Source organism: Gorilla gorilla, chromosome 19 (genome assembly GCF_029281585.2).
Source record: "Gorilla gorilla gorilla isolate KB3781 chromosome 19, NHGRI_mGorGor1-v2.1_pri, whole genome shotgun sequence".
Taxonomy (NCBI): Eukaryota; Metazoa; Chordata; class Mammalia; order Primates; family Hominidae; genus Gorilla; species Gorilla gorilla.
Genome location: NC_073243.2, coordinates 35,309,040 through 35,333,764, shown reverse-complemented (window position 1 = coordinate 35,333,764; position 24,725 = coordinate 35,309,040). Strand labels below are relative to the sequence as shown.

The 24,725-nt window shown below is 46.2% G+C and overlaps 1 pseudogene; it reads left to right on the top strand.

Annotated features, from left to right (window-relative positions):
- Positions 1 to 23,787: 23,787 nt before the first annotated feature.
- Positions 23,788 to 24,288, top strand: LOC101143715 (U1 small nuclear ribonucleoprotein C-like; annotated as a pseudogene).
- The last annotated feature ends 437 nt before the right edge of the window (positions 24,289 to 24,725 follow it).

The window sequence follows — 24,725 nt, the reverse complement described above, 5'->3', positions numbered from 1 at the left end:
AATATTGCACCCATGTGTCATTTAAACAGTCTTGTAGAATCTAAGCATATTGAAATTCTTTTTTTTATTTTTACCTCTTTTTTTTTTTTTTTTTCCTGAGACAAGGTCTTGCTCTGTTGCCCAGGCTAGAGTGCAATAGTGACATGATCATAGCTCACTATAATCTTAACTGGGCTCAAGGACTTGCCTCTGCCACCCCAGAAGCTAGGACTACAGGTGTGAGCCACCATGCCCAGTTAATTTTTTTTTTTGTAGACGCAGAGTCTTGCCATGTTGCCCCAGCTGATCTTGAACTCCTGGCCTCAAGCAATCCTACTGCCTCAGGCTCCCAAAGTTCTGGGATTACAGTCTCAAGCCACTGCACCTGGCTTTCTTTCCATTTCTGAGGATTAAAATTACTTGAAATTTTCCAAATATATTATACAAGGTCTTGCTAAGAACTTAGTAGATTTCTCTATTGTTGTCTTTTTTCTCTCTCTTTTGCCTTGTAGAAATATCCTACAAAGTGAAGTAACCAAGTCAACAAATGTGAACAATTTTATAGCTCTCGTTAAATTTACTATACAGCTCTCAGAAACAACGGAGCCAGTTTATAGCAGGAGCCATTAGTGGGTGTGGACCTCTTTTCTAAGATCTGCTTCTAAACTTGGCTTTATCATATAAAGAGAGAAAAGCATTACAAACAATTTGAAGGAATTCTTTGTCTTATAAAAAAAATTCTGAAAACCTCCTTGTATTCCCACTAGGAGGTATAGTTAACCTTGCAACTCCACAAACAGACCACTTTACACACTTGCCCGGGGGCCTTTGTTTTTGCTTGCCCCTCCTCTGAAATGCTCTCTACAGGTGATTAAGTGGCTTTTCCCTTTACTTAGGTGTCTACTCAGGTAAAATCTTAACCAAGACGCCTTTACTTAAAATGTCCCTCTGCCCCACCCTGAGGCTTTTAACTTGCATAGCCCTCATCATCACCTGACATAATATGTACTTCTTTGCTTTTATAGATATTATCTGTGTCCCTCCACTAGGATGTCCATTTCATGGGAATAAAGACTTTGTCTCTTTCATTTGCTTCTATATTCCCGGTGCCAAGAAGATGCCTCATACATAGTAAATGCTCACTAACTATTGTGGAATGAATGAGTGAGTGAATGAACCAAGTGTCTGATTACATCATCATTAATTGCTTGGCATTCTGGAGTTAGTGCTGAAAAGCTGTGCAAGGCCAGTTGGTGGGGCTAAAAAGTTTGCTGGCCGGTGTGGTGGTTCATGCCTGTAATCCCAGCACTTTGGGAAGCCGAGGCGGGCAGATCATGAGGTCAGGAGTTCGAGACCAGCCTGGCCAACATAGTGAAACCCCATCTGTACTAAAAATACAAAAATTAGCTGGGTATTTAAAAAAAAAAAAAAAAAAGTTTGCTGGTCATGAGTTTTTTTGTTTTTTTTGTTTGTTTGTTTGTTTTGTTTTTGAGACAGAGTCTCACTCTGTTGCCTAGGCTGGAGTGCAGTGGCTCGATCTTGGCTCACTGCAACCTCTGCTGCCCTAGTTCAAGCGAGTCTCCTGCCTCAGCCTCCCAAGTAGCTGGGATTACAGGCTCCTGCCACCGTGCCTGGCTAATTTTTGTATTTTTAGTAGAAATGGGGTTTCACCATCTTGGCCAGGCTGGTCTTGAACTCCTGACCTTGTGATCCAACCGCCTTGGGCTCCCAAAGTGCTGGGATTACAGGCGTGAGCCACCGTGCCCAGCCAAATAGTCCTTTTAAAACACTAATGGGGCCTGGCACGGTGGCTCACACCTGTAAAACCAGCACTTTGGGAGGCCAAGGCGAGTGGATCACTTCAAGTCAGGAGTTTGAGACCAGCTGGGCCAACATGGTGAAATCCTGTCTCTACCAAAAATACAAAAATTAGCCAGGCATGGTGGCATGTGCCTGTAATCCCAGTTACTCGGGAGGCTGAGGCAAGAGAATTGCTTGAACCCAGGAGGTGGAAGTTGTAGTGAGCCAAGATTAGACCACTGCTCTCCAGTCTGAGCCACAGAGTGAGACTCTGTCAAAAAAAAAAAAAAGAAGAAGAAAGAAAGAAGAAAAGAAAAGAAAGACACTAATGGAACTTATGAATGGGCTCCTCTCAAAAATGCATACTCAGAAGCTTAGTGTATGATTTCAAGAGGCTGAACCTGCTAACATTCTCAATGAGTCCAGAAATCTGTTTTAGAAGCATTGCTCTAGTAACTACATTGTCACCTAGAAATCACAAACAGGTGGCCTAACAAACCACACTTGTTTTAGTTTGGCTCCTGCAGGAGTGAAAGGCACAGAGATTGTTTCTTAAGTTTTGAATTAGTTGCCCAAAATTTAAACTTCAGAAGATTTCACATAGGAAAAACAATCCGTATTTCTTAATTCCGTTGAAAACTCAGAAGGCCTAGGAGCACTTGGCCCACAGTCCTAGCTACAGATAAGCTATGGCAGCCCCACCTGGAAGATGTCCTCTTCCCTTTACTCTAGTCCCCACTGCTCCTTGTGGCTTCTATGGTTTTGAAGCAGAGCCTTGGTGACCGTTTATTATTAGGTTTGCACTGTTGTTTTCCTTTCCTTTTTCTTTTTTTTTTTTTTTGAGATGGAGTTTCACTCTGCCATCCAGGCTGGAGTGCAGTGGCATGATCTCGGCTCACTGCAGCCTGTGCCTCCTGAGTTCAAGCAATTCTCCTGCCTCAGCCTCCCAAGTAGCTTGGACTACCCGTACCCGCCACCACGCCTGACTAATTTTTTGTGTTTTTAATAGAGACGAGGTTTCACCACGTTGACCAGGCTGGTCTCGAACTCCTGACCTCAGGTGATCTGCCCGCCCCCACCTCCCAAAGTGCTGGGATTACAGGCGTGAGCCACAGCACCCAGCTACTCACTGTTGTTTTCTTAAGCCTGAGTTAAGAGGAAAGCAGAATAGACTCTGCCTCCTTTTTTCTTAAGTCAGGATCATTTCATTTACGTCATATTCCTGGACACTGCAGAGATTTGACTTTAGACCCCTTGCCTAACTCAACTATAAATGATAAGGTTGAGGAAACTAGGACCCAAAAAGATTAAGAGACTTGTCCAAGTTTACACGGAGGCTGACTTGAGCTCTGGTTTTCCTAATTGCCGTATGTGTGTTTGGTCTTTGTCCCTGGTTCCTGGCACAAGGCTCCTAAAAACGCCTGACATTTCCTTGGCTGGGCACGGTGGCTCACGCCTGCAATCTCAGCACTTTGGGAGGCCAAGGCGGGTGGATCACCTGAGGTCAGGAGTTCGAGACCATCCTGACCAACGTGGAGAAACCCCGTCTCTACTAAAAATACAAAATTAGCCAGGCATGGTGGCGCACGCCTATAATCCCGATATACTCAGGAGGCTGAGGCAGGAGAATCTCTTGAACCCAGGAGGCAGAGGTTGCAGTGAGCCGAGATCATGCCATTATACTCCAGCCTGTGCAACGAGAGTGAAACTCCGTCTCAAAAAATAAAAATAAAAATACAAAAATTGGCCAGGCACGGTGGTTCATACCTGTAATCTCAGCACTTGTGGAGGCCGAGGCGGGTAAGGATCACCTGAGGTCAGGAGTTCGAGACCAGCCTGGCCAACACGGTGAACCCCCATGTCTATTAAAAATACAAAAAATTAGCCGGGCATGGTGGCAGGCGCCTGTAATCCCAGCTACTAGGGAGGCTGAGGCAGGGAGAATTGCTTGAACCCAGGAGGTGGAGTTTGCGGTGAGCCAAGATGGTGCCATTGCACTCCAGCCTAGGCAAAAAGAGCAAAACTCTTTCTAAAAAAAAAAAAAAACAAAAAACAAAATTTAGCTGGGCATGGTGGTGCATGCCTGTAATCCCAGCAACTCGAGGAGTTGAGGCAGAAGAATCACTTGAACCCGGGAGGCAGAGGTTGCAGTGAGCCGAGATCACGCCACTGCACTCCAGCCTGGGCAACGGAGCAAGACTCCATCTCCAAAAAAAAAAAAGTCCTGGCATTTCCTAAGAGATAGGAGTGTCTTGTTATTCATAAGGAGCAATTTGATCACATCTGAGCTTAAGTCACCAATGAGTGACTTAGGGCAGGGCCCGCAGGTAGCCTCAGGATGGGGCTGGTCATCAGAAAGACCAAGTGATTAGAGGGTTGAAACTATTAGCCCCATTCACTGACCTCCAGGAAGGGAAGGGCAGTGCTGGAGAGTAAACTCTATTTTTTTAAAAAAAACAACTCTTGACCGGGCGTGGTGGCTCACGCCTGTAATCCCAGCACTTTGGGAGCTGAGGCAGGTGGATCACGAGGTCAGGAGTTCCAGACTAGCCTGACCAAAATGGTGAAACCCCATTGTCAGGCCTCTGAGCCCAAGCCAAGCCATCACGTCCCCTGTGACTTGCACGTATACGCCCAGATGGCCTGAAGTAACTGAAGAATCACAAAAGAAGTGAATATGCCCTGCCCCACCTTAACTGATGACATTCCACCACAAAAGAAGTGTAAATGGCCGGTCCTTGCCTTAAGTGATGACTTTACCTTGTGAAAGTCCTTTGCCTGGCTCATCCTGGCTCAAAAACACCCCCACTGAGCACCTTGCGACCCCCACTCCTGCCCGCCAGAGAACAAACCCCCTTTGACTATAATTTTCCTTTACCTGCCCAAATCCTATAAAACGGCCCCACCCTTATCTCCTTTCACTGGCTCTCTTTTCGGACTCAGCCCACCTGCACCCAGGTGAAATAAACAGCCATGTTGCTCACACAAAGCCTGTTTGGTGGTCTCTTCCCATGGACGCGCATGAAATTTGGTGCCGTGACTCGGATTGGGGGACCTCCCTTGGGAGATCAATCCCCTGTCCTCCTGTTCTTTGCTCCATGAGAAAGATCCACCTACGACCTCAGGTCCTCAGACCGACCAGCACAAGGAACATCTCACCAATTTTAAATCAGGTAAGCGGCCTCTTCTTACTCTCTTCTCCAACCTCTCTCACTGTCCCTCAACCACTTTCTCCTTTCCACTCTTCAATCTCTCCCTTCTCTTAATTTCAATTCCTTTCATTTTCTGGGAGAGACAAAGGAGACACGTTTTATCTGTGGACCCAAAACTCCCGCGCCGGTCACGGACTGGGAAGACAGCCTTCCCTTGGTGTTTAATCATTGCAGGAACGCCTGATTATTCACCCACGTTTCAAAGGTGTCAGACCACGCAGGTACGCCTGCCTTGGTCCTTCACCCTTAGCGGCAAGTCTCGCTTTTCTGGGAAAGGGGCAAGTACCCCAACCCCTTCTCTGCTTTTCTGAGTCAGGGGCAAGTACCCCTCAACCCCTTCTCCTTCACCCTTAGCGGCAAGTCCCGCTTTTCTACGGGGCAAGAACCCCCAATCCCTTACTTCTGCGCCCCAACCCCTTGTATCTCTGCGCCCCAATCCCTTATTTCCATGCCCCAACCTCTTATCTCTGCGCCCCAATCCCTTATTTCCGCGCCCCGACCTCTTATCCCTGTGCCCCAATCCCTTATTTCCATGCCCCAACCTCGTATCTCTCTGCGCCCCAATCCCTTATTTCCGCACCCCAACCTCATATCTCTGCACCCCAATCCCTTATTTCCGTGCCCCAACCTCTTATCTCTGCACCCCAACCCCTTTTCCCACTTTTCTGGAAGGTAAGAACCCCCGAACTCCTTCCCTCTGTTTCTCTACTCTCTCTTTTCTCTAGGCTTGCTCCCTTCACTACAGGCAACCTTCCACCCTCCATTCCTCCTTCTACTCCCTTGGCCTGTGTTCTCAAAAACTTACAACCTCTTCAACTCACATCTGACCTAAAACTTAAATGCTTTATTTTCTTCTGCAATGCCACTTGACCCCAATACAAACTCGACAGTAGTTCCAAATAGCCAGAAAATGGCACTTTGAATTTTTCCATCCTGCAAATCTAAATAATTCTTGTAAAATAGGCAAACGGTCTGAGGTGCCTGACATCCAGGCATTCTTTTACACATCAGTCCCTTCCTAGTCTCTGTGCCCAGTGCAACTCGTCCCAAATCTTCCTTCTTTCCCTCCCACCTGTCCCCTCAGTACCAACCCCAAGCATCGCTGAGTCTTTCTAATCTTCCTTTTCTACAGACCCATCTGATGTCTCCCTTCCTCCCCAGGCCGCTCCTCGCCAGGCCAAGCTAGGTCCCAATTCTTCCTCAGCCTCTGCTCCTCCACCCCATAATCTTTTTATCACCTCCCCTCCTCACACCTGGTCCAGCTTACAGTTTCGTTCTGTGACTAGCCCTCCCCCACCTGCCCAGCAATTTACTCTTTAAAAGGTGGCTGGAGCTAAAGGCATAGTCAAGGTTAATGCTCCTTTTTCTTTTTCCCAAATCAGATAGTGTTTAGGCTCTTTTTCATCAAATATAAAAATCCAGCACAGTTCATGACTTGTTTGGCAGCAACCCTGAGACAGTTTACAGCCCTAGACCCTAAAAGTTCAAAAGGCCATCTTATTCTCAATATACATTTTATTACCCAATCTGCTCCCGACATTAAATAAAACTCCAAAAATTAGAATCTGGCCCTCAAACTCCACAACAGGACTTAATTAACCTCACCTTCAAGGTGTACAATAATAAAAAAAAAAAGTTGCAATTCCTTGCCTCCACTGTGAGACAAACCCCAGCCACATCTCCAGCACACAAGAACTTCCAAACGCCTGAACCGCAGCGGCCAGGCATTCCTCCAGAACCTCCTCCCCCAGGAGCTTGCTACACGTGCCAGAAATGTGACCACCAAGCCAAGGAATACCCGCAGCCCGGGATTCCTCCTAAGCCGTGTCCCATCTGTGCGGGACCCCACTGAAAATCGGACTGTTCAACTCACCTGGCAGCCACTCCCAGAGCCCCTGGAACTCTGGCCCAAGGTTCTCTGACTGACTCCTTCCCAGATCTTCTCGGCTTAGCGGCTGAAGACTGACACTGCCCGATCGCCTCAGAAGCCCCCTAGACCATCACAGACGCCGAGCTTCGGGTAACTCACAGTGGAAGGTAAGCCCGTCCCCTTCTTAATCAATATGGAGGCTACCCACTCCACATTACCTTCTTTTCAAGGGCCTGTTTCCCTTGCCTCCATAACTGTTCTGGGTATTGACGGCCAGGCTTCTAAACCTCTTAAAACTCCCCAACTCTGGTGCCAACTTAGACAATACTCTTTTAAGCACTCCTTTTTAGTTATCCCCACCTGCCCAGTTCCCTTATTAGGCTGAGACACTTTAACTAAATTATCTGCTTCCCTGACTATTCCTGGACTACAGCTATATCTCATTGCCGCCCTTCTTCCCAATCCAAAGCCTCCTTTGCGTCCTCCTCTTGTATCCCCCAACCTTAACCCACAAGTATAAGATACCTCTACTCCCTCCTTGGCAACCGATCATGCACCCCTTACCATCTCATTAAAACCTAATCACCCTTACCCCACTCAACACCAATATCCCATCCCGCAGCATGCTTTAAAAAGATTAAAGCCTGTTATCACTCGCCTGCTACAGCATGGCCTTTTAAAGCCTATAAACTCTCCTTACAATTCTCCCATTTTACCTGTTCTAAAACCAGACAAGCCTTACAAGTTAGTTCAGGATCTGCACCTTATCAACCAAATTGTTTTGCCTATCCACCCCGTGGTGCCAAACCCATATACTCTCCTATCCTCAATACCTGCCTCTACAACCGATTATTCTGTTCTAGATCTCAAACATCCTTTCTTTACTATTCCTTTGCGCCCTTAATCCCAGCCTCTCTTCGCTTTCACTTGGACTGACCCTGACACCCATCAAGCTCAGCAAATTACCTAGGCTGTACTGCCGCAAAGCTTCACAGACAGCCCCCATTACTTCAATCAAGCCCAAATTTCTTCCTCATCTGTTACCTATCTCAGCATAATTCTCATAAAAACACACGTGCTCTCCCTGCCAATCATGTCCGACTGATCTCTCAAACCCCAGCACCTTCTACAAAACAACTCCTTTCCTTCCTAGGCATGGTTAGCGTGGTCAGAATTCTTACACAAGAGCCAGGACCACACCCTGTAGCCTTTCTGTCCAAACAACTTGACCTTACTGTTTTAGCCTAGCCCTCATGTCTGCGTGCAGCAGCTGCCACTGCTTTAACACTTTCAGAGGCCCTCAAAATCACAAACTATGCTCAACTCACTCTCTACCATTCTCATAACTTCCAAAATTTATTTTCTTCCTCATACCTGATGCATATACTTTCTGCTCCCCGGCTCCTTCAGCTGTACTCACTCTTTAAGTCCCACAATTACCATTGTTCCTGGCCCGGACTTCAATCTGGCCTCCCACATTATTCCTGATACCACACCTGACCCCCATGACTGTATGTCTCTGATCCACCTGATATTCACCCCATTTCCCCATATTTCCTTCTTTCCTGTTCCTCACCCTGATCACGCTTGATTTATTGATGGTCCACCAGGCCTAATCGCCACACACCAGCAAAGGCAGGTTATACTATAGTACAAGCCACTAGCCCGCCTCTTAGAACCTCTCATTTCCTTTCCATCGTGGAAATCTATCCTCAAGGAAATAACTTCTCAGTGTTCCATCTGCTATTCTACTACTCCTCAGGGATTATTCAGGTCCCCTCCCTTCCCTACCCATCAAGCTCGAGGACTTGCCCCATCCAGGACTGGCAAATTAGCTTTACTCAACATGCCCTGAGTCAGATAACTAAAATCCATCTTAGTCAAGGTAGATAGGTAGAGGCCTTTCCTACAGGGTCTGAGAAGGCCACCGCAGTCATTTCTTCTGTTCTGTCAGACGTAATTCCTCAGTTTAGCCTTCCCACCTCAATACAGTCTGAAAACAGATGAGCCTTTATTAGTCAAATCAGCTAAGCAGTTTTTCAGGCTCTTAGTATTCAGTGAAACCTTTATATCCCTTACGGTCCTCCATCTTCAAGAAAAGTAGAATGGACTAAAGGTCTTTTAAAAACACACCTCACCAAGCTCAGCTACCAAAAAGGACTGGACGATACTGTTACCACTTTCCCTTCTCAGAATTCAGGCCTGTCCTCGGAATGCTACAGGGTACAGCCCATTTGAGCTCCTGTATAGACGCTCCTTTTTATTAGGCCCCAGTCTCATTCCAGACACCAGACCAACTTAGACTGTGCCCCCAAAAACTTGTCATCCCTACTATCTTCTGTCTAGTCATACTCCTATTCACCGTTCTCAACTACTCATACATGCCCTGCTCTTGTTTACACTGCCAGTTTACACTGTTTTTCCAAGCCATCACAGCTGATATCTCCTGATGCTATCCCCAAACTGCCACTCTTAACTCTTGAAGTAAATAAATAATCTTTGCTGGCAGGACTATGCTGAATCTCCTTAGGCACTCTCTAATCAGATGTCCTGAGATGTCCCAATTCTTAGACCTTTTATACGTGTTTTTCTCCTGTTATTCCATTTAGTTTCTCAATTCATCCAAAACCATATCCAGGCCATCACCAATCATTCTATACGACAAATGTTTCTTCTAACATCCCCACAATATCACCCCTTACCACAAGACCTCCCTTCAGCTTAATCTCTCCCACTCTAAGTTCCCACGCTGCCCCTAATCCCGCTTGAAGCAGCCCTGAGAAACATCGCCCATTCTCTCTCCATACCACCCCCCAAAAATTTTCGCCGCCCCAACACTTCAACACTATTTTGTTTTATTTTTCTTGTTAATATAAGAAGGCAGGAATGTCAGGCCTCTGAGCCCAAGCCAAGCCATCGCATCCCCTGTGACTTGCACATATACGCCCAGATGGCCTGAAGTAACTGAAGAATCACAAAAGAAGTGAATATGCCCTGCCCCACCTTAACTGATGACATTCCACCACAAAAGAAGTGTAAATGGCCGGTCCTTACCTTAAGTGATGACATTACCTTGTGAAAGTCCTTTGCCTGGCTCATCCTGGCTCAAAAACACCCCCACTGAGCACCTTGCGACCCCCACTCCTGCCCGCCAGAGAACAAACCCCCTTTGACTATAATTTTCCTTTACCTGCCCAAATCCTACAAAACGGCCCCACCCTTATCTCCCTTCGCTGACTCTCTTTTTGGACTCAGCCCGCCTGCACCCAGGTGAAATAAACAGCCATGTTGCTCACACAAAGCCTGTTTGGTGATCTCTTCACACGGACGCGCGTGAAACCCATCTCTACTAAAAATACAAAAAATTAGTGGGGCGTGGTGGCGCTCGCCTGTAATCCCAGCTACTCGGGAGGCTGAGGCAGGAGAATTGCTTGAACCTGGGAGGTGGCGGTTGCAGTGAGCCAAGATCGTGCCACTGCACTCCAGCCTGGGCAACAGAGTAAGACTCCGTCTCAAGGAAAAAAACAAACAACTCTTGAGCAATGAGAGTTGATGCTCTTCTGGGTTGGTGAATACATTGAGGTGCTAGGAGGGTGGTGTGTCTGGAGAGGGCTTTCCCTGATCCCCATACCTCGCCCTATGCATCTCTTCCATTTGACTTCCTGAGTTGCAGCCTTTATAACAAACTGATCAACATAAATAAGGTATCCCTGAGTTCTGTGAGCCATTATTTCAAATTATCAAATTGGGGTGGGGGGTGGCGGGGGGCGGTTACAGTAGCTCTTGATTTGTAGCAAGGACAGCCAGAAGTGCCAGAACCTGAGACTTGTAACTGATGTGAAGTGGGAGGAGCCTTGTGGGACTGAGTCCTTAACCTGTGGTGTCTATGCTAGTAATAGCTTTGGGCAGCGAGAAATAAAAATAAAATCCTAAACTGCCCGACGGACTAAACAGACCCTCTCTTGGTTAAAGAGACCCCATAGTAACGTTGAAAATTGAGTTCTGTGTCATGGTGGGATAGGAGGTTGGACACACATTATGCCCTCTCCCTAGCTAAGCATGATAAGGCTTTCTTTCCTAAGGGCTTAACAGAAACCAGCCCTTTCAAAAGGCTCTCGTATCAACCAACCATGTGAGGCTGCCCCCCCATGATAAGAGGCCACTGACCACGGAGCGATTCTGGCCAGTCTACAAAGAATGTGCAGTAGGGGTTTCTGTGCCCTCTGCTTCATCTTTTGAGGTCAGAGGGCCAAAAACTCTACCCTCAGATCATGCTATCACCACCGTTTTTGTACACGGGACGCATGAAGGGGCATGAAGCTCATGTTTCTCCTTTCATAAATATTCACAACTCCTGCTATAGCTTATTGAATATGCATATTCGGCCAGCCCGCTTGGTATAAATTCATGTGCCCTTTGCCACTCCCTTGACGCATCTGTTTCTGGCTTCTGGGCCAGCACCTACACTTCCCAGCCTGTCACTCTGCAGGCTGCAACGCTTTATGAGAAAGAAAACTCTCCTTTCCACATGTATGGGCCTCGTCATTCTCAGTTGACAGTAGTTATTGTCAGAATTGAATTGAATTTTAGGATATTCATTTAATGTTCACAGAGAATTGGTGGTTGGTCTTGGAAAACACCCCAGACTAACTCAATGTTCTTTCCATTACACTGCCTTCACAGCTGAATAAAAAGCCAAGAAACTTATAGTGTCACTAGAAACCACGGACAACTGCAAATCAATAAAAATTGATTTCAGAAGAATCAAGCTGCCAGGTATGGTGTGCCTCTAATTTCAGCACTTTGGGAAGTTGAGGCAGGAGGATTGTTGGAGCCCAGGAGTTCAACACCAGCCTGGGCAACATAGTGAGACCTCATCTCTATTAAAGAAAAAAAAGTAATAATTGAAAATAAAAGAATCAAACTTTTTTTTTTTTTTTTTTTTTTTTTGAGACAGAGTCTTGCTCTGTCATCCAGGCTGGAGTGCAGTGGTGCGATCTCGGCTCACTGCAACCTCTGCCTCCCAGGTTCAAGCGATTCTTGTGCCTCAGCCTCCTGAGCAGCTGGAACTACAGGCACCCACCGCCATGCCTGGCTAATTTTTGTATTTTTAGTACAGACGGGGTTTCGCCATGTTGGCCAGGCTGGTTTTGAACTCCTGACCTCAGGTGATCCACCCCCCTCCCCCGGGCCTCCCAAAGTGCTGGGATTATAGGCGTGAGCCACCACGCCTGGCCAAGAATCAAGCCTTTTTAGGTCATCTCTGTACACCCATCAAGTACTCAGAGATACCCAATCAATGCTTGACCAAGTGAATGGGCAAATAAAATGAATGAATCCATTTTCAAATTATAGTTTAATCTGGGGAAAAGTAAGATTCATTTAAAAGCCCCTTTTCACTAACAACTGAAGGTGTAATTTTATTTCTGACCAATTGTCTTATTTTTAATGGAATCAAATCTATCATATAAAATACATAGCTCTAGCTTACCCCCAAGGTTGATGTACAGCAAATTCAGTAATTTTCTTAACCTAATGTGATCATTTGGTTTAAAAACACGGCAGGCTCCTTTAAATATCCAGAGTTCAAGTTTCAAGTCATCAAAACTCATGATTTGTCCTGATTCCAAGATAAAAGAAACAGGTGACCTGAGCTGCTGGTGCTAGGAACCACTGCTGCAGAGAAGGCAAAGTTTCTTCTGTCTGACCATCGACAGCAGCCAGTCAGACCTGAGCCCCTCCTCTGTTCTGAAAATCCATTCCTTTCTGTCTCCTGCTAAGCATCGCTTCTCTTTGGGAAATTATTCTCCACTCTGACCAATGGCAATGTTATGCCCTAGAGTAATAAATGAGAGTCACTTGACCTTTTTGGGAAAGTCATTATCATTATTATAATTTAATTTTAAAAAGCATTTCCTCCTGAATATTTATATCATCCAACCCCTGAGGACACTAACTGCCATTGCTAGTGGCCCCTGTATCTGTTTTCTTCTTTTTTAGTAATAGACTTCCTATTTCTAGCCACATAGCCACAGACAGAAGTAGCCGTGTGCCTAAGTTCTAGCAAAGGGGATGTAAATAGAAGTGTCATGTATAACTTCCAGAAAGGTCAGGCTGCCTGGAATGTGGACATGATAGCTGAATATCAAACAATCATTTTAGTCAATGAGGCTGAAAGCCACTTTTGGTTAGTTGGCAGTAATTGTGTTTGATTAAAAATTTTTGCATAAAACAAGTTTTCACTATTCCCACTGAGACACTCTCACGTCTGCACCCTGGATGGGTATGTGAAAATAATGTCCCTCTTTCTTTTTGCTCATATAAATAAATGCTTTTTAAAATTTCTTACAGCAATTTTATTTTCTGTGTCCCTACAGAAAACCTCATTCACCTCTGGATCCAGTTCCATAAAGTGGTGTTTGGGACCTATAGCGTTCCTCATTGCCGAGAGGGGGAAATCAGTGTCATGGCTGTCTGGAAATGTGGCCTTGATGTTTTGAATGAATAATGGCTCTAATAACATTCAGTACCAGGTGGAGGGAGAAAGGATATTAGTATCCCTCCCTCCCTCCCTCTCCCTTCCTTTCTTCCTTCCTTCCTTCTTTCCTTCCTTCCTTCCTTGCATCCCTCTTTCCCTCCCTTCCTCTCTCTTTCTTTTATTTTCTTTTCTCTTTTCTTTTCTTTCTTAAGACAGGGTCTTACTCTGTTACCCAGGCTGGAGAACAGTGGTGTAATCATAGCTCACTGTAACCTCAAACCCCTGAGCTCAAGTGATCCTCCTGCCTCAGCCTCCTGAGTAGCTAGACCTACAGGCATGCACCACCACTCCCAGCTAGTAGTAATTTTAATATGTGACTAAAATATACATTTTTCATTCCCTTTAAAACAAAAGGCACCACACTACTAAAATGATTTTTGAAGCTGGACAATGGTAGAGGGTTTTGTTTGTATGTTGGTTTTTTGATTTTTGTTTTAACGTGCTCTAGGGGTGATGGAGAACCACTGTTTCTACATCTTGAGCTTCAAATTCCCACATCCACTTCATCTCTTGTGCTTACTGTGAACATACTAACCACACCCAGATCTAATCCAGGGATTTTCATTTGCTAATTCCAAGAGGGAAGGGTAGACCATGGTTAGACGCATCCAGTCACCACTACGTAATGTTCACAGCACATTCTGAAGAGTTAACTGAAATACATCGCTTTTCATTTTAAAGTGAATGGTTTTGAGGTAAATTTCAACCCTATTTCTGAATTACCCATTTCAATTATATTTATGAATTATTAAAGCTAATAGAACTTCATAATATAACAAATGTAGATAATTAAAACATGTTTATACAAAAACAAAATATGTTAGCAGACTTCCAGTTTCTTTGTGAGGCTACTGAATCTAAATGAAAATGTTTTCTTTCTTACTTGATTGTTCATAATTGCCTTCTGTAAGAGTTAGGATACAAACAAAGTTCCTAAAACAAAGCAATTTGTCAAGTAATTCTGCAGTTTTCAGTGAAGATGTAAATAAGGTAGAACCCCTTGAGCAGTGTGTGCGTGTGTGTGTGTGTGTGTGTGTGTGTGTGTGTATTTTTGTAGAGATGGGGTCTTATTATGTTGCCCAGGCTAGTCTCAAACTCCTGGCTTTAAGTGATCCTCCTGCCTTGACCCAAAGTGCTGGGATTACAGGCTTTAGCCACCACACCTGGCCCATAAATATATATTTAAATGAACGAAGGAGGCAACACAATGTAGCAAAAATAATCTGGAAGATGGGAGAAAGACCTGGGTTTGGGTCTTGATTCTGTCTTCTACTGGCTGTCAAATGAGGTCAATTGCACCTCTTAGGATAGTTATAAGGACAATTGATATCTTGCCTGCGCATAGTGGGTAATCAGCAAGATTAATTTCCTTTCTCCCTCCATTTGGTACTGAATGCTATTAGAGGGTACAGAGCCATTATTCATGAAAACATTAAGGCCACATCTCCAGATGGCCCTAACACTGACTTGCCCCGGTCAGCAATGAAGAACGCTGATAGGACCCAAACACCACTTTATGAGGCATGATCCAGAGGTGAATGAGGATTTCCATAGGGACATGTGTGGAAATAGGAAGATAAGACCCTCAACCCCACAGCCAGGCCTTAGGGGAATCCAGGGACAGCCAGGTCTCATGGCAATGGAACTGTGCTTTAGGGACCTGAAGACCTTCAGTCACAGGTTTTGGGGATTTCCTACTTAACGGTTTCACCATTACATTGTCTTGGTGACTCAGCCTCTGTTTCTCCTGTTACTGCTGCTGTTGACTAACTGACTTTGATGGTTTGTATTCAAATGCTCCAAGAGAGACATTCTTAATTGGTTTGTAGTCTAAGCTGCCTCTGTTTCACAAAGCTTTTGTAGCAAGCTGTTTTCGCAAGTCACTGACCAGCCTACAGATTGGCTTTTTCTGGGTCAGGTGTCTTCTCTGTACCAATGAGCTTAGCCAGCGTGACAGGCTGCATGGCCAACTTTTCTCTGGATGCACCATGAACATGGAAGACATTCAGACCACAGTAGGTGGTTTGTCTATTTGTTTCTAAACTGGTAAAAACATTTGTCCTGTAGAGTTGGAGGAGAGAAGGTCATTTGTCTATCAAATGCCAAATTTTGGAGGATGTGAAGAGCAAAGACTCTTCTATTTCCCCTCAAATTGTATTTGATGTCTCTCACTGATTCCACCTCACTCTCTACAGTTCAGCCATTCAGGACTTCTATTTTCTTTTCTTTTCTTTTTTTTTTTTTTTTTTTGAGACAGAGTCTTGCTCCATTCCCAGGCTGGAATGCAGTGGCGTGATCTCGGCTCACTGCAACCTCCACCTCCCAGGTTCAAGCGATTCTCCTGCCTCAGCCTCCTAAGTGACTGTGATTACAGGCATCCACCACCACACCTGGCTAATTTTTGTATTTTTAGTAGAGACGGGGTTTCACCATGTTGGTCAGGATGGTCTCGAACTCCTGACCTTGTGATCCGCCTGCCTCAGCCTCCCAAAGTGCTGGGATTACAGGCATGAGCCACCACGCCCAGCCAGGACTTCTATTTTCTTCAAACATCTCTCTTGCTCTTGCTCTCTCTATTTCTCTTTTAGACCCGCAGACCTGTGGTGTTTTCTGTCTGGAATACCCCCTCTTCATCCTCTTGGCCTAGCTGAAATGTCTGCTCCTCAAGGAAGTTTTTTCAGACTCCCACACTGCATCCAGCTTCCTCTGTTATAAGCTCCTTGCTATTACACCTTGTACTTCCTCTTTCAAAATATTCCTCCTGTTTATAATTGTTTGTTTAATATCCGTCTTTCCTGTTGACTGAGGCTCAATAAAAGCAAGAATTTCTCTCTTGTCATTGCAGTTTCCTCAATATCTGGTCTAGCTCCTGACACTTAATGAAACTTAATAAACATTTATGGAATGAGTGAGCTTTTGTTATCATGCTATCTGGGCATAATATTTTTTATTTGAGAAGAGTGAATGACCCCCAACGATCTCAATGTTGGGCAGAACCAAAGTAAGATGTTTTGGAATTGCACTAGTGGTAGGAAAAACAAAATGTTTTCCTCTGCTGTCACGCCACACAACAATAAACACAGAAAACTTCTGTGATGAAATGTGGGGGAGTGGCTGGGCACGGTGTCTCATGCCTGTAATCCCAGCACTCTGGGAGGCTTAGGTGGGTGGATCACCTGAGGTCAGGAATTCAAGACCAGCCTGGCCATGGTGAAACCCCGTCTCTACTAAAAATACAAAAAATTAGCCGGGCATGGTGGTGCGCACCTATAATCCCAGCTACTCAGGAGGCTGAGGCAGGAGAATCGCTTGAACCCGAGAGGTGGAGGTTGCAGTGAGCCAAGATCGCACCATTGCACTCCAGCCTGGGCAACAAGAGCGAAACTCTGTCTCAAAAAAAAAAGAAAGAAAGAAAGAAAGAAAGAAAGAAAGAAAGAAGGAAGGAAGGAAGGAAGGAAGGAAGGAAGAAAGAAAGAAAGAAAGAAAGAAAGAAAGAAAGAAAGAAAGAAAGAAAGAAAGAAAGAAAGAAAGAAATAAATAAATGCGGGGCATTCTCCCCACCACAAGCAAGCAATCGATACCGCAGCAGACACCAGCTGGGTGCCCTCCAATTCAATTCTGACACTGTCTACCTGGAGATAGCATCAGATCCCACAGACCAAGGGCTCAGTGCCAAAAATTCAACTCCCTCTTCAGACACAAGTGACAAGTCCAGGCATCCAGAACCTCTGACTGACCAGCTTCAAGTTGGGATTCCAACAAACCAGTCTTTGGATGCGATTTATTTGCTACAGTAGCTCACAGAACTCAAGGAAACAATTACTTATATTTACTAGATTATTCCTAAGGATATTTTAATAGATACAAATAAACAACTAGATGAAGAGAAACATAGGGTAAGGTCTGAGTGCAGGCACTTCTGTCCTCATGGTGTTGGGATGGGCCACTCTCCTGGCCCTTGCATGAGTTCTTGTTAACCGTTCACCCTCCCGGAAACTTCTACATGTTTGGCTACCCAGAAGGTTTTCGTTTTGTTTTGTTTTGTTTTGCTTTGTTTTATTTTGTTCTGAGACGGAGTTTCGCTCTTATTTCCCAGGCTAAAGTGCAATGGCACGATCTCGGCTCACTGCAACCTCCGCCTCCCAAGTTCAAGCAATTCCTCCTGCCTCAGCCTCCTGACTAGCTGGGATTATAGGCACTTGCCAACATGCCCGGCTAATTTTGTATTTTTAGTAGAGACAGGGTTTTTCCATGTTGGTCAGGCTGGTTTCGAACTCCCAGCCTCAGGTGATCTGCCCACCTCGGCCTCCCAAAGTGCTGGGATTAAAGGAGTGAGCCACTGCACTTGGCCTTTTTTTTTTTCCTTTTTTGTTTTGAGACAGAGTCTGGCTCTGTCACCCAGGCTGGAGTGCAGTGGCATGATCTTGGCTCAGCCCTCTGCAACCTCCGCCTCCTGGGTTCAAGAGATTCTCGTGCCTCAGCCTCCCAAGTAGCTGGGATTACAGGTGTATGCTACCATACCCGGCTAACTTTTGTATTTTTAGTAGAGAAGAGGTTTCACCATGTTGGCCAGGCTGGTCTCAAACTCCTGACCTCAGGTGATCTGCCTTCCTTGGCCTCCCAAAGTGCTAGGATTACAGATGTGAGCCACTATGCCCAGCCTTATCCAGAAGTTCTTGAACCCTGTCTTCTGGGACATTTATGGAGACTTCATTGGATAGGCATGATTGAAGTATGGATAACCTTGTTCAAATGTGATTGGACAAAAAGGGTATGATCTGGTCGGGCACAGTGGCTCACGCCTGTAATCCCAGCACTTTGAGAAGCCGAGGCGGGCGGATCATGAGGTCAAGAGATTGAGACCATCCTGGCCAACATGGTGAAACCCCGTCTGTACTAAAAATACAAAAATTAGCTGTGTGTGGTGGTGCACACCTGTAGTCCCAGCTACTTGGGAGGCTGAGGCAGAAGAATTGCTTGAACCCAGGAGGCGGAGGTTACAGTGAGCTGAGATCGTGCCACTGCACTCAACCTGGTGGCAGAGCGAAACTCCGTCTCAAAAAAAAAAAAAAAAAGGTATGATCTAAACCCAGCAAGTCCTGTTCTGTCTGTTCAGATTCTTCCTGGCCTCTCTGTACAGCATTTCTACCTCTAGGGTACGGGGCAGGACCCTCTCTGGAATGAGGGTCTCACGACCCACAATCAGATTAGGGTCCTGCCATTGGGAGGTCAAAGGAAGGCAGGGAAAGACCAGAGAGAGATATTCTTTTTACTGTAATAAGGGCTGTGGGAGTTATGAGCCAGGAACTGTGTATGAAAACCAATATATGTGGCAGGGTGTGGTGACTGACACCTGTCATCCCAGCACATTGGGAGGCCAACACAGGAGGATTACTTGGGCCCAGGAGTTTGAGACCAGCCTGGACAACGTAGTGAGACCCCATCTGTAAAATAATAAAAATAAAACAATTAGTTGGGCATGGTGTCATGCGCCTGTAGTCCCAGCTACTTGAGAGGTTAAGGTGGGAGGATAGCTTGAGCCCAAGAGGCTGAGAATGCAGTGAGCCCTGATTTGTGCCACTGCCCTCCAGCCTGGACAATAGAGCAAGACTCTATTTCAAAAAACAAAATGAAACAAACAAATGAAGAAAAAATATACATTTATAAATATAAAATATAAAAGAAAAAAACGTATATATAATAGCACAACTAGCATATTGAAAAATTGTATCTGGACAGGTGGGAAGCTTTAGAAGTATGTTCTTGGGAAATGACTCAGGACAGTAAATGACTGGCAGGCAGGTAGGAAGGGGGCCAGGCCCTGTGGTAGACCAAGTAACAAACAGGTCCCAGAGCAGGGAGGACAGGGGCAATGTTCCTCTCTCTGCACACACTCCACCTTCTGACTCCCCCACCTCACCCCGGCAGCCTCAAAGGAGCCTCTCCAGGGCCACGCTGGAATGGCAAACATGGGATTTTTTTTGCTGACTTGGCTTAGCAACAAGGCCTCACTCTGACCTTTTCTCTGCACAGCATTAAAGAGAAAGGGTACGTTGAAAGTGGGATTGCATAGATTTCCCATGACCACTGCCACGCTTTGAAGGGAAACTGCTCAGCTGAGCACTGCTTCCTGGAATGAGCAAGGCCATCTGCCCTAGCCTGACCTGATAACTTCCACCCCTGTGCAGGTGCCTTCCCCACGGGAGGTGAGGGCCAGCGCAGACCAGTCCCTGGGAGCCCCTGCCAGGCAAGGGCCACGCTGGTCCTCGGGCTTATGCTGTCAGGGACTTTGTTGAAGGGGCCAGAGGCCCCTCAGTCTATCTTGGTTAATGGCAAGCTGCTTTTAGGATATGCAGAGAAGTAACAGCGAGCAAACCAGCCACCAGGCCGGGCTTTGTTGACATGCAGGACATCGTTTGAGATGTAAGAGCAGCTCTAGTAGCCCTGCAGCAGCCCTTGCATCTCAACTGGTTTCTGAGTCATTCTCTGGGATTATCAGGCTGGAGTTCTCTGTCATTAGGATGACTCATCATTTTTCTATCTCTGCTTCCGTTGCTTCTGTCTCTGCTGACTAAAGTCTCTGCTATCCGCCTCTGTGCCGCAGCTTCTGTGGCTTTTTCTCTGTGGCCCCTTTCTTCAATCCCATCCTACTCATGGTCTTCCCTCTCAAGGTATCACAAACCCCATACCAGTAGGGTTTATGGGATCCACTTGTCACCATGACAGAGCTCTCACGCCAGACACCCTCACAGGACATGGGCCAACCAGTGGGAAGCTGCCTTGGAGTAAGGGCGCTAATTCCTGGCTTAATCAATTAATTTACCTGAAGCCACACATGCAGAGTCACATGATATAAACCATTCATTCATCTGACAAATAGGGCACCTCACGTATGTCACACTCTGTCCTGGCATGGAGAATACAATGGTGAAATAGAAACAACACAAGTCTTTGCCTCACATTCTCCTGGGGGCTGGGATGGCTGACAAGAAACAAAATGGGCCAGGTGCAGTGGCTCATGCCTGTAATCCCAGCACTTCGGGAGGCCGAGGCAGACGGATCACCTGAGGTCAGGAGTGCAAGACCAGCCTGGCCAACATGGCAAAACCCCATCTCTACTAAAAATACAAAAGTTAGCCAGATGTGGTGGTGAGTGCCCGTAATCTTAGCTACTCCAGAGGCCGAGGCAGGAGAATCGCTTGGACTCAGGAGGCGGAGGTTGCAGTGAGCCGAGATCGGCCACTGCACTCCAGCCTGGGTGACAGAGTGAGACTCTGTCTCAAAAAAAAAAAAAAAAAAAAAAAAAAGAAAAGAAAAGAAAGAAAAAAAATGAAGAGTAAAACATAGGCTCAATGTTGATTCATGTGATGGAGAAAAAGCCAGGTAGGGGTATAGACGGTGCCGGGAGCAGGGCCTTGTATGTCGATTTTCAACCACAGGTTGGTTGAGAGAGTGACATTGGGGTCATAAAGGACAGAAAGGAGGTGGAGAGGCCAAGAAGAGACCCCTTATAGGGCTATGTGCGTGGTAGACATGATGAGTCTTCTGGAACTCTTAGTGCTGGTGTGGTCAGCTCTGAGGATCATGGGGAAACCCTACTGTCTAGGACCTCACAGATGAGAGAAGAAGCTTATGTCCGAATGCACACAGTGCAGTGTATAACACTTGACTGAGTCAGAGAGCCACAGGAGCCACGAGGCATTTAAGGAGGGAAACAGAGTATAGGCCCCATGCTCTGTCCACACCTGTCCCTGCCATCCCAAAGTCCTACCATGGGAGTAGGGAGGCTCCCATTAGGAATTATCAGATTCAGTGGAAATCAACCTCACTTTTCTTTCTTTGAGACAGGGTCTCATTCTGTCACCCGGGCTGGAGTACAATGGCTCACTGCAGCCTCAACCTCCTGGATTCAAGTAATCTTCTCACCCTCTCAGCCTCCCAAGTAGCTGGGACTACAGGTGTGCACAACCATGCCCAGCTAATTTTTTGTATGTTTTGTAGAGATGAGATTTCTCTATGTTACCCAGGCTGGTCTTGAACTCCTGAGCTCAAGCAATTCTCCCGCCTCAGCTTCCCAAAGTGCTGGGATTACAGGCATGAGCTACTGTGCCAAGCTTGGGACTCAACCTTTAAGGCTCATCAGAGTCACTGAGAGAACTTATGAAACACAGTGCAAAACCCATCCCCAGCAATTCCAGTTTTTACACTTTCCCAGGTCATGCAGATGCTGTTGTTCCAGGTACCACACTGTGATAACCACTGCTATGATTTACATCATGCCCTGCCAGCCCTTCCAACTTTGCCCTTATTCTTCCCTCTGTATAAAATCGTCTACTTCTGGCTATGGGCTGTGGCTCATGCTTCTAAGCCCAGCACTTTGGAATGCTGATGTGCAAGGATCAGTTAAGCCCAAGAGATTGAGACCAGTCTAGGCAACAGTGAGACCTTGTCTCTAATAAAAATCAAAAAATTAGCCAGACATGATGGTGCACACCTGTGGTCCCAGCTGCTGAGGAGGCTGAGGTGGGAGGATCACACCACTGCACTCCAGCCTGTGCAACAGAGCAAGACCCTGTCTCAAAAAAAAAAAAAAAAAAAGGCCTACTTTCTCTTCCTTCTATTTTTCCTCCAAGACCCAACTCAGGAGTCCATTTCCTTCAGGAAAAATTCCTTGACTTTCCCAGGCCAAATCCTTCATGCCCTCATCTTGTCTGAGGTCCCAGCTACTCAGAGGCTGAGAGAGGAGGATTGCTTGAGCTCAGGAGGTCAAGGCTCCCTTTATATTTTCATCCCATCTCATGACTGTACTCACATCTACTGCCTTTCTGGATTGTAAGCATTTGAGGGCAATTTCTCCAGTTCCTAGTATCTGGTATGCATTCAAGAAAACTTTCTGAAATCCCCATATGTTTTCTCCTGATGTTTGTGAAAGGAAGTCCCCACTTCCAGCGTGTTCCTTCTTGAGCTTCCCTCATCATCTCAACCCCCCAACTCACCCTGAGCTCTCTGGCTCCCCTAAACTTCCTGGTCCCAGCAGGTCCAGGCCCACTGTTGTACCACATCTGGCCATTCAGCAAAGTTGAAATTCTTTCTCTGACAAAGCAATGTGCAGTTTGAAGGTTTTACTTTGTTTTGTTTTTTAGAGACAGGGTCTCACTCTGTCACCCAGGCTGGGGTGCAGTGGCACAATTATAGCTCACTGCAGCCTTGCCCTCCTGGGCTCAAGCAATCCTCCTCTCTCAGCCTCTGAGTAGCTGGGACCACAAGTGCATGCCACCACGGCTGGTTAATTTTTAAATTTTTTGTAGAGACAGGGGTCTCACTATGTTGCCTTGGCTGGTCTTGCACTCCTGGCCTCAAGCAATCCTCCCACCTCCGCCTCCCAAAGCACTAGGATTACAGGTGTGAGCTACAGCGTCCCACCCAGTTTGAAGTCTTAAGAGAGATGTTTTACCAAGAGACTCCAATAAGCAAAATCAAGCACCAAAAAGGTGAAACATGCATAGCTCTACAGGAAGGTCAGAGAGAGAGAGACCCAGTGTTTTAATTCTGCCTCCACCAGTAGCTGAGTGGCCTTCAGCAAGTCACTGGCCCCTTCAGGTGTTCAAGGAACTGGACTCAAAGATTTCTAAGATAACTTCCAGCTCTCAAATTTCATAATTACCGAATCTGAATTTATCTAAATACTAAGCAAAAATACCCAAACTTCTAGCATGACAGTCCCAAGTCTGGTGGGAAATTTGCTCTTCTTCCAAGCTGTTTGCTGGGTTTTTCTCTGCATATGAAGTCATAGGCAGCTTCCTAAAGATTCAAGGTGAGTCTTATCAAAGAACCTGCAAATAAATACTACAGACTTATTGTAGCCTAGAGAAAGGTGCATAGACAATATCTGAATCTTAGCATTGCCACTATGTGACTTGCAGCAAATTATTTAACTTCTCTGGGCCTCAGTTTTCTTGTCTTTAAAGTGGAAGCAAAAACAGAATCTACCTTAAAGGATTCCTATGAGGTGTAAGAAAAAATAATTCACAGCAACAGAGGCTAGCACAGCACTGGTGTTCAGCAAGCATGAGTCAGCTCTTGGGGGCTCCCTCTGCACACTTTCAGTCCACCTCTGCTGCCAGCCTGGCCCCTTAATGAGGAAAACATTTTGTATTCTGAAACTCAAATCCTTTTGATGAGCTTCTGGTCACTCCTCATGGTCTTGCTGGGTCATTCATTCATTCAACTTATAGTTACTAAGGTTTTATCGAATGCCAGATACAGTGAAAAGAATACATACAGATAATTAAGACAAACTTTAAACAGTCCCCATCCTCAAGGAGCTAGAGCTTTGCTTTAGTAAAATTAGACAAGTCATTCATTTCTGGGTGTCACGGAATGGAGTGGCCAACGGCCTGCAGAGCAACATGCCCAAGTTTTATTGTGACTACTGCAATATATACCTCCCCCATGACTCTCCTGCTGTGAGAAAGACACACTGCAGTGGTAGGAAACACAAAGAGAATGTGAAAGACTACTATCAGAAATGAATGGAAGAGCAGGCTCAGAGCCTGATTGACAAAACAACGGCTGCATTTCAACAAGGAAAGATACCTCCTGCTCCATTCTCTGCTTCTCCTCCTGTAGGAGCAATGATACCACCTCCCCCTAGTCTTCCGGGTCCTCCTCACCCTGGTATGATGCCAGCACCCCATACGAGGGGTCCTCCCATGATGCCAATGATGGGCCCTCCTCCTCCTGGGATGATGCCAGGGGGACCTGCTCCTGGAATGAGGCCACTTATGGGAGGCCACAGGCCAATGATGCCTGGGTCCCCAGTGATAAGACCTCCTGCCTGTCCCATGATGGTGCCCACTCGGCCCAGAAAGACTCGACCAGACAGATAAGGATAAAGGAGAGGGCTCATTATGTCGGTTTTATATTACCTGTTCTGCTTCACCAGGAGATCATGCTGCTGTGATGCTGCATTTTCTTTTTTTTTTTTTTGAGACGGAGTCTTGCTTTGTCGCCCAGGCTGGAATGCAGTGGCGCGATCTCGGCTCACTGCAAGCTCCACCTCCCGGGTTCACGCCATTCTCCTGCCTCAGCCTCCCGAGTAGCTGGGACTACAGGCGCCCACTACCACGCCCGGCTAATTTTTTGTATTTTTAGTAGAGACGGGGTTTCACCGTGTTAGCCAGGATGGTCTCGATCTCCTGACCTCGTGATCCGCCCGCCTCGGCCTCCCAAAGTGCTGGGATTACAGGCGTGAGCCACCGCGCCCGGCCTGATGCTGCATTTTCTAAACAGCATAAGGAAGTCTTGCCGCCCTCTCCTATCAAAG